A 6,845-nucleotide genomic window follows, 5' to 3' on the forward strand; every position below is an offset into this window, starting at 1 on the left:
AGTAACTGCTGACAATAATATAACACTGTAGACAGGCACAGAAGTTTTTCTTTACACTGAGAAAAAATAAAATAAAAAGTCAATGACTCCTGCATCAGCACCATAGAAAGGTTAGGTACCAGGTCATTTACTGACATTATATTCAATGAGAGGGGATATCAGAAGAGTCTATTTTCTGTCTATAGTATGCAGTTATAATAAATACACTGTTCTGTTCTGGAAACCTAAACAATGCATTTCCAGCACATCACTTTGAGGAGATAAGGCTGTTCTCTATCTGGAGGCTCTGGTTGATTCTTGGCAACAGCACTGAACTTGTCCCACAGCGGAAATGTACTTGTGGAAGTAGAACCAGATATCAACACCCCCCACCCCCCCCAGGTCGTAGCCACTAAATGGCCAACAACAGTGGTAAATACAGAGGTGGGTAAACTATCCAAGGTGAGTAGTTTACACACCTTGTTTCCCCTCATTGATTGATACAGTTCATCTGAAAATAGGTGAGTAAACTCTCTGCCTCATTTCAAAGAGATGAGTAAACTGAGTTTACTTGCGTTTACCCTCCACTACGCCCCTGGCCAACAAGCTCAAAACAAAAACAGAATAAGTTAGTTTTTCCTTTGCTTCACTTCACTCCAATTCAGTTCGTCTTCATTCAGCTCAATCCAGTCAAATCCATCCCCTTGTGTGGAACCCCAGGCATAATATCTCTCACAAGCACATAAGCACTGTTATACGGCTGGTAATCACGTTGATTTTTTTTTCTTTTCCTATTTTAAATTTTTATAGAACACAAACAAGACAAAACAGACAAGAAAGAAAAAATATATATATATACAGTATATACAGTAATCAACATTCAACATTACAAAGTGGTGCCGTCAGCCACCTGAGGTGCTTATGTTCTTGTAAGCGATGTACCTGGGATCTCACTCAAGGGGTCTATGGGAAGCCAGCTGGGTGAGTCACCCGTCACCCCTAGCCTTGTTGAGGTAGACTAAAAACGGGTCCCAGATAGTTATACATTTTCTAAGTGCGTTGGTTCTCAGGAACCTGAGTCTCTCCATGCATATAACAGAGGTCATGTCCGTCAACCACAATTGGAAAGAGGCTGAAGAGGGGGATATCCATTCCTTCAGAATTTGTTTTTTGGACAGTTGTCCCCAGCATCAGAGACTGTTGCACAGCTGTAGGAAAGTCCAGAGACGACTCCGAGCAGCCGAAGATGGCGAGTTCTGCCTCCGGTTGAAGGGCCACCCCATAGGCCTTAGAGTACCAGTCAAATATTCTGGCCCAGAATCCCGTCAGTGAGGGGCAGAACCAGAAGGCATGAGACAGTGTGCCCTCCGACACTTGACATCTTCCACACAGTGGTGAGATAGTAGGGAAGATCTTGTGTAATTTCTGCTTAGAGTGGAATATTGAATGTGGATTATGTTTTTTGGTTGTTTGTTTTTCCCTGTGTCTGAGTGTATGAACTGCTCTGTATGTGGTGTATGAACTGCTCTGTGTGTGCTGTATGAACTGCTCTGTACAGTATGTGGTGTATGAACTGTCCTGTATGTGCTGTATGAACTGCTCTGTGTGTGCTGTATGAACTGCTCTGTATGTGGTGTATGAACTGCTCTGTGTGTGCTGTATGAACTGCTATGTATGTGCTGTATATGCTGTATGAACTGCTCTGTGTGTGCTGTATGAACTGCTCTGTATGTGGTGTATGAACTGCTCTGTGTGTGCTGTATGAACTGCTCTGTATGTGGTGTATGAACTGCTCTGTGTGTGCTGTATGAACTGCTCTGTATGTGCTGTATGTGCTGTATGAACTGTCCTGTATGTGCTGTATGAACTGTCCTGTATGTGCTGTATGAACTGCTCTGTATGTGCTGTATGAACTGTCCTGTATGTGCTGTATGAACTGCTCTGTATGTGGTGTATGAACTGCTCTGTGTGTGCTGTATGAACTGCTCTGTATGTGCTGTATGTGCTGTATGAACTGTCCTGTATGTGCTGTATGGACTGCTCTGTATGTGCTGTATGAACTGCTCTGTATGTGCTGTATGAACTGCTCTGTATGTGCTGTATGAACTGTCATGTATGTGGTGTATGAACTGCTCTGTATGTGGTGTATGAACTGTCCTGTATGTGCTGTATGAACTGCTCTGTATGTGGTGTATGAACTGTCCTGTATGTGCTGTATGAACTGTCCTGTATGTGGTGTATGAACTGCTCTGTATGTGGTGTATGAACTGCTCTGTATGTGGTGTATGAACTGCTCTGTATGTGCTGTATTGTGCTGTATGAACCGCTCTGTATGTGGTGTATGAACTGTCCTGTATGTGCTGTATGAACTGTCCTGTATGTGCTGTATGAACTGCTCTGTATGTGGTGTATGAACTGCTCTGTATGTGCTGTATGAACTGTCGTGTATGTGCTGTATGAACTGCTCTGTATTTGGTGTATGTGCTGTATGAATTGCTCTGCATGTGCTGTATGAACTGCTCTGTATGTGCTGTATGAACTGCTCTGTATGTGCTGTATGAACTGCTCTGTATGTGCTGTATGAACTGTCCTGTATGTGCTGTATGAACTGCTCTGTATGCTGTATGAACTGTCCTGTATGTGGTGTATGAACTGTCCTGTATGTGCTGTATGAACTGCTATGTATGTGCTGTATGAACTGCTATGTATGTGCTGTATGAACTGCTCTGTATGTGCTGTATGAACTGTCCTGTATGTGCTGTATGAGCTGCTCTGTATGTGGTGTATGAGCTGCTCTGTATGTGGTGTATGAACTGCTCTGTATCTGCTGTATGAACTGCTCTGTATCTGCTGTATGAACTGTCCTGTATGTGCTGTATAAACTGTCCTGTATGTGGTGTATGAACTATCCTGTATGTGCTTGTCCTGTATGTGCTGTATGAACTGTCCTGTATGCAGGCGCGGAGTGCATAATCGGGCACGTCGGGCAAATGCCCGGTGGCCTGGCCTGGCCTGCAAAAAAACAAACTGGTGCCCGCAGTCAGGCCACTCACTGAACAGCAGGCCAGGCGCCGCCTACTGGTTTACTAGTGGTTTTATTACTTTATTCAGGGTTAAAGTGGGTGCATCTCATTGTAAAATTGGACTCGGCCCAAATTGGGTTTCAAACGGCCCAAATTGGGCTTCAAACGGCCCAAATCTGGCTTCAAACGACCCAAATTGCGCTTCAAATGGCCCAAATCTGGCTTCAAACAGCCCAAATTGGGCTTCAAACGGCCCAAATTTTTCGCCGCCACTCGTGTCGGCCCGTATCAGCCTGGCCTGCTTGGTATGTGCTGTATGAACTGCTCTGTATGTGCTGTATGAACTGCTCTGTATGTGCTGTATGAACTGCTCTTATGTGCTGTATGAATATGATTTGCTTTGACTTGACTTGACCTGCAGGGGGCTAAGGTGCTGCTGTAGGGTTTGTCTCAGTGAGAGTGTAGGCCTGGTGACTGGAGGCTGAGCGCTGTCTCCTGAAAGGACAGACACATTACATTAATCAACATAAATACACCACTGATATTTTTTTTCTTTCTTTCTTTCTTTCTTTCTTTTTTTCTTTCTTTCTTTCTTTCTTTCTTTCTTTCTTTCTTTCTTTCTTTCTTTCTTTCTTTCTTTCTTTCTTCTTTCTTTCTTTCTTTCTTTCTTTCTTTCTTTCAGTGTCATTTAATAATTATAATATAATAAATCTCTGCCATTCACAGCCAATTGCTGACATCACAACTAATCTGTTTCAGAAGACCTTACGTGAAATACTGATAGAATACAATTATTCATATTTTAATTGCATATCACAAACACTTGACTGGTTGTGGACAAAGCCAAGCAGCTCACCTCCTGATGATAAAGGCCACTGCACACATGATAACCAGTAGGAGAGCAACGATCACTCCAACAGGCAAAAGTCTCAGTCCCTTCGAGGTGGAGTGGCTCGTTGCTGCAGTGGACAATACAATACAGTACAATATGTGTCTGTGAACGGATAATCATATTTTATAAGGACAATCATGGTAGAAGCTACAATTTGCAGTTCCATTTCACGTGATTCCAGGCCCGGCTCCAGACCCAAGTTACAGAGGGGGCCTGCCACTAGCTTGGGGGGGCCAAGCTACCCAAGGGGGGTCCGGGGGGATTCTCCCCCGGAAGAAGATTTTGTACATTTTAAAGTAAAATTTGTCAACCTGGTGCATTTGAGAGCAAAATGAAGAGGCTAAATCTGTGAAGAACTACACACATCTCTAATGTGTTGTGACTTTACAAATAATTAGGCCTAAACAATTAATATTAAGTGTATTTACACATTGTGCACAAATTGCATTCATTGTGACAAATTTACAATAGTTAATATCCAGCCAGAATCATTGCAAATGGATGTTCAAAGTAACAGTTAGCAATAGCATTCAGTTAATCAATGCCTAATGACAGCCAGATTCCATGTTAAACTTTAAAACAGAAAAACGGAAAAACGTTTAGCAAAAAAAAAAAAAAAAAAAAAAAAACCTTTTTTTTTTCTTTTTTTTTTTTGAATGGGGGGGCCAGTTTGTTGAATGGGGGGGCCCGGCCCGGTCAGGCCCGCCCCTAGCGCCGGGCCTGCGTGATTCTACTTGGATATTATGTCACAATATAGGAAATGCTTCAAATTCCTGTCAACTATTTGGAAGTTCTGGTTCATCACTCAGAAAGCCAGACACCAGCAACACTTTGTCCTATTTTTACCCCCCCCCCCCCCCCCCAATGACCAGTTTCTGAAAATGTTACTAAATCAATAATTAATACTTGAATGATGCAATCATTTCTATCACCTTAGTGTTTCTGTTCTGTTTCAGGTGATTTATAATATCTATTCCATTAGCTTTATGTACTGCACATACCATGGCGGTGTCCTTAATGTGAGCTCTGTGATAATGTTAGGTTAATGAGCTGTGATTACTAAACTAAATGAATATGTTGCCACAAGACTAAGTGGTTGATGGATGCTCTTTAAATCCCTTTTGAAATGTAAGGAATTAAGCAGAAAAATGTTGGTCACAGAGTTTCCCCCCCTTTCTCATGAATTGTCCCTGTAATTTGATATGAGATTATGAATTTGATATAAGATCAAAATGATCTCAAATTAGTCACCAATGGCCATGGAGGACTATGGAACGAACATGGCTGTCAGTCAATGAAAACTGCAACATCCAAACGATCTCAGTCTCTTCTTCATGTACCCACCTGAGTCTGCAGTGAGCGTCACAGTGTAGTGCTGTGAGCCATGTCTGTTGCTTGCTACACAGCAGAACTGTCTATTCTCCTTCATGCTGATGTTAATGGTGAGTCTCTGGCCTGTTCCTCTGTGTGTAGCGAGGGATTCTGCTCCTCGCTGAAAGTTGATCTCCGGTGTAGCGAGACATCCTGGGCCCTGGTACCAGGTGTATGTGTGCGCAGGCGGGTTGGCGTCACTGCTGCAGGTCAGAGTCACAGGAAGCCCCTTTGGTAGCTCTCCAGCCGGTGAGACAGAGACAGTTGTGTTTCGAGGAGGGTCTGGAGAAGGAGTGGAGATGGAGGGATGAATGAATGGATGGCAGAATGCATTGTGAATGAATGAATGAATGGACAGCTGAACGAAAGGATAAATACAGTCTACTTACATGCTAACTTAAAATTAACATTTAAGCTGTGGATTTTGCTCGATGGAAAATAACACAATACACCTCATTTCACATGATGTGTTAATCCGAATTCGAAAAGGGCCAAACCTTCACTTACACTGTACATCAATCGCCATCGCTGTTGAGTTTTGTGCTCCGTCTCTAGTCTGGACCTGGCAGTAGTAGCTACCAGTGTCCTCAGCCTTGACGTCACGCATGCTCCAGACCTGTCCATCATGTCCAGGGGCAGCGCTAGTTCCCTTGTACCAGCTGTAACGGGCCTCTGGATTGGCTGAAAGGCTGCAACAGGCCAGGTGTAAGACCACGCCCTCAGTGATGTCACCGCAGGGACTCGCTGACACCGCCACCACACTGGAGTCTGGAGGATAGACATATTAGGAAAGAAACTTCAGTTCAAAGAAGATTCAATTGTTTTACTATTGGTCACTAGCGCTTGTAGCATTATGCTAAGTATTAGGACTTTTTTGTTTGTTTTATTTGTACAGGGGGAGTCTGAAAGCAATGCTTTCTTTTTCAGGAGCACTCTGATCACATTCACACACATTCACACCTAGAAGCTGACCAGTAACTGACCAGTGATGAGGGAGTGGCAAGTGCTGCTTTTTCGCTTTCCCCACCCAGATTTATCCTGCTGGCCCTGGGGATTGAACCGATGACCCTGCGGTCACAAGCTCGCTTCTGAAACCTTTAGGCCACCACTGCCCAAGTTAAGTTAGGCTTTTTTATTTATTCTTTTGCTGTCGACTCATCTATAGCATGATACAGTGATATTAGTTCACAATAATACGCGTCATGAAATATTTATATTAATACAAACTAGAAATATTGTGCTCATTTCTAACAGCGCGTGAAGCGCATCCAGGGTTACATTATTAGCCACTTGGAATCCAATCCACTTGGGAGGCCAACATTGGCTCCATCATCAAAAAGGCACAACAGAGGCTGTACTTCCTACTCCAGCTCAGGAAGTACAAACTGCCCAAGGACCTGCTGGTACAGTTCTACACTGCCATCATCCAGTCTGTCCTCTGCAACTCCATCTCTGTCTGGTTTGGCTCTGCCACCAAACAGGACAAGCGCAGACTTCAACGGACAGTCAGGACCGCAGAGAAGATCATCGGTGCCAACCTGCCCTCCATCCAAGACTTGTACTCCTCCACAGTCAAAAAA

At 43.6% G+C, this 6,845-nt stretch overlaps 1 long non-coding RNA gene across 1 annotated transcript; it reads right to left on the minus strand.

The window, feature by feature from the left end:
* Positions 1-3,285: 3,285 nt before the first annotated feature.
* On the minus strand, positions 3,286-5,317 carry LOC310779069. Its single transcript, XR_014552805.1, has 3 exons — positions 5,239-5,317; positions 3,859-3,961; positions 3,286-3,497 (listed from the first exon to the last, which is right to left on the minus strand). It is a non-coding gene; the product is annotated as an uncharacterized lncRNA (long non-coding RNA).
* Positions 5,318-6,845: the final 1,528 nt, after the last annotated feature.

This window comes from Poromitra crassiceps (assembly GCF_964638095.1).
Source record: "Poromitra crassiceps genome assembly, chromosome: 1".
Lineage (NCBI taxonomy): Eukaryota > Metazoa > Chordata > Actinopteri > Beryciformes > Melamphaidae > Poromitra > Poromitra crassiceps.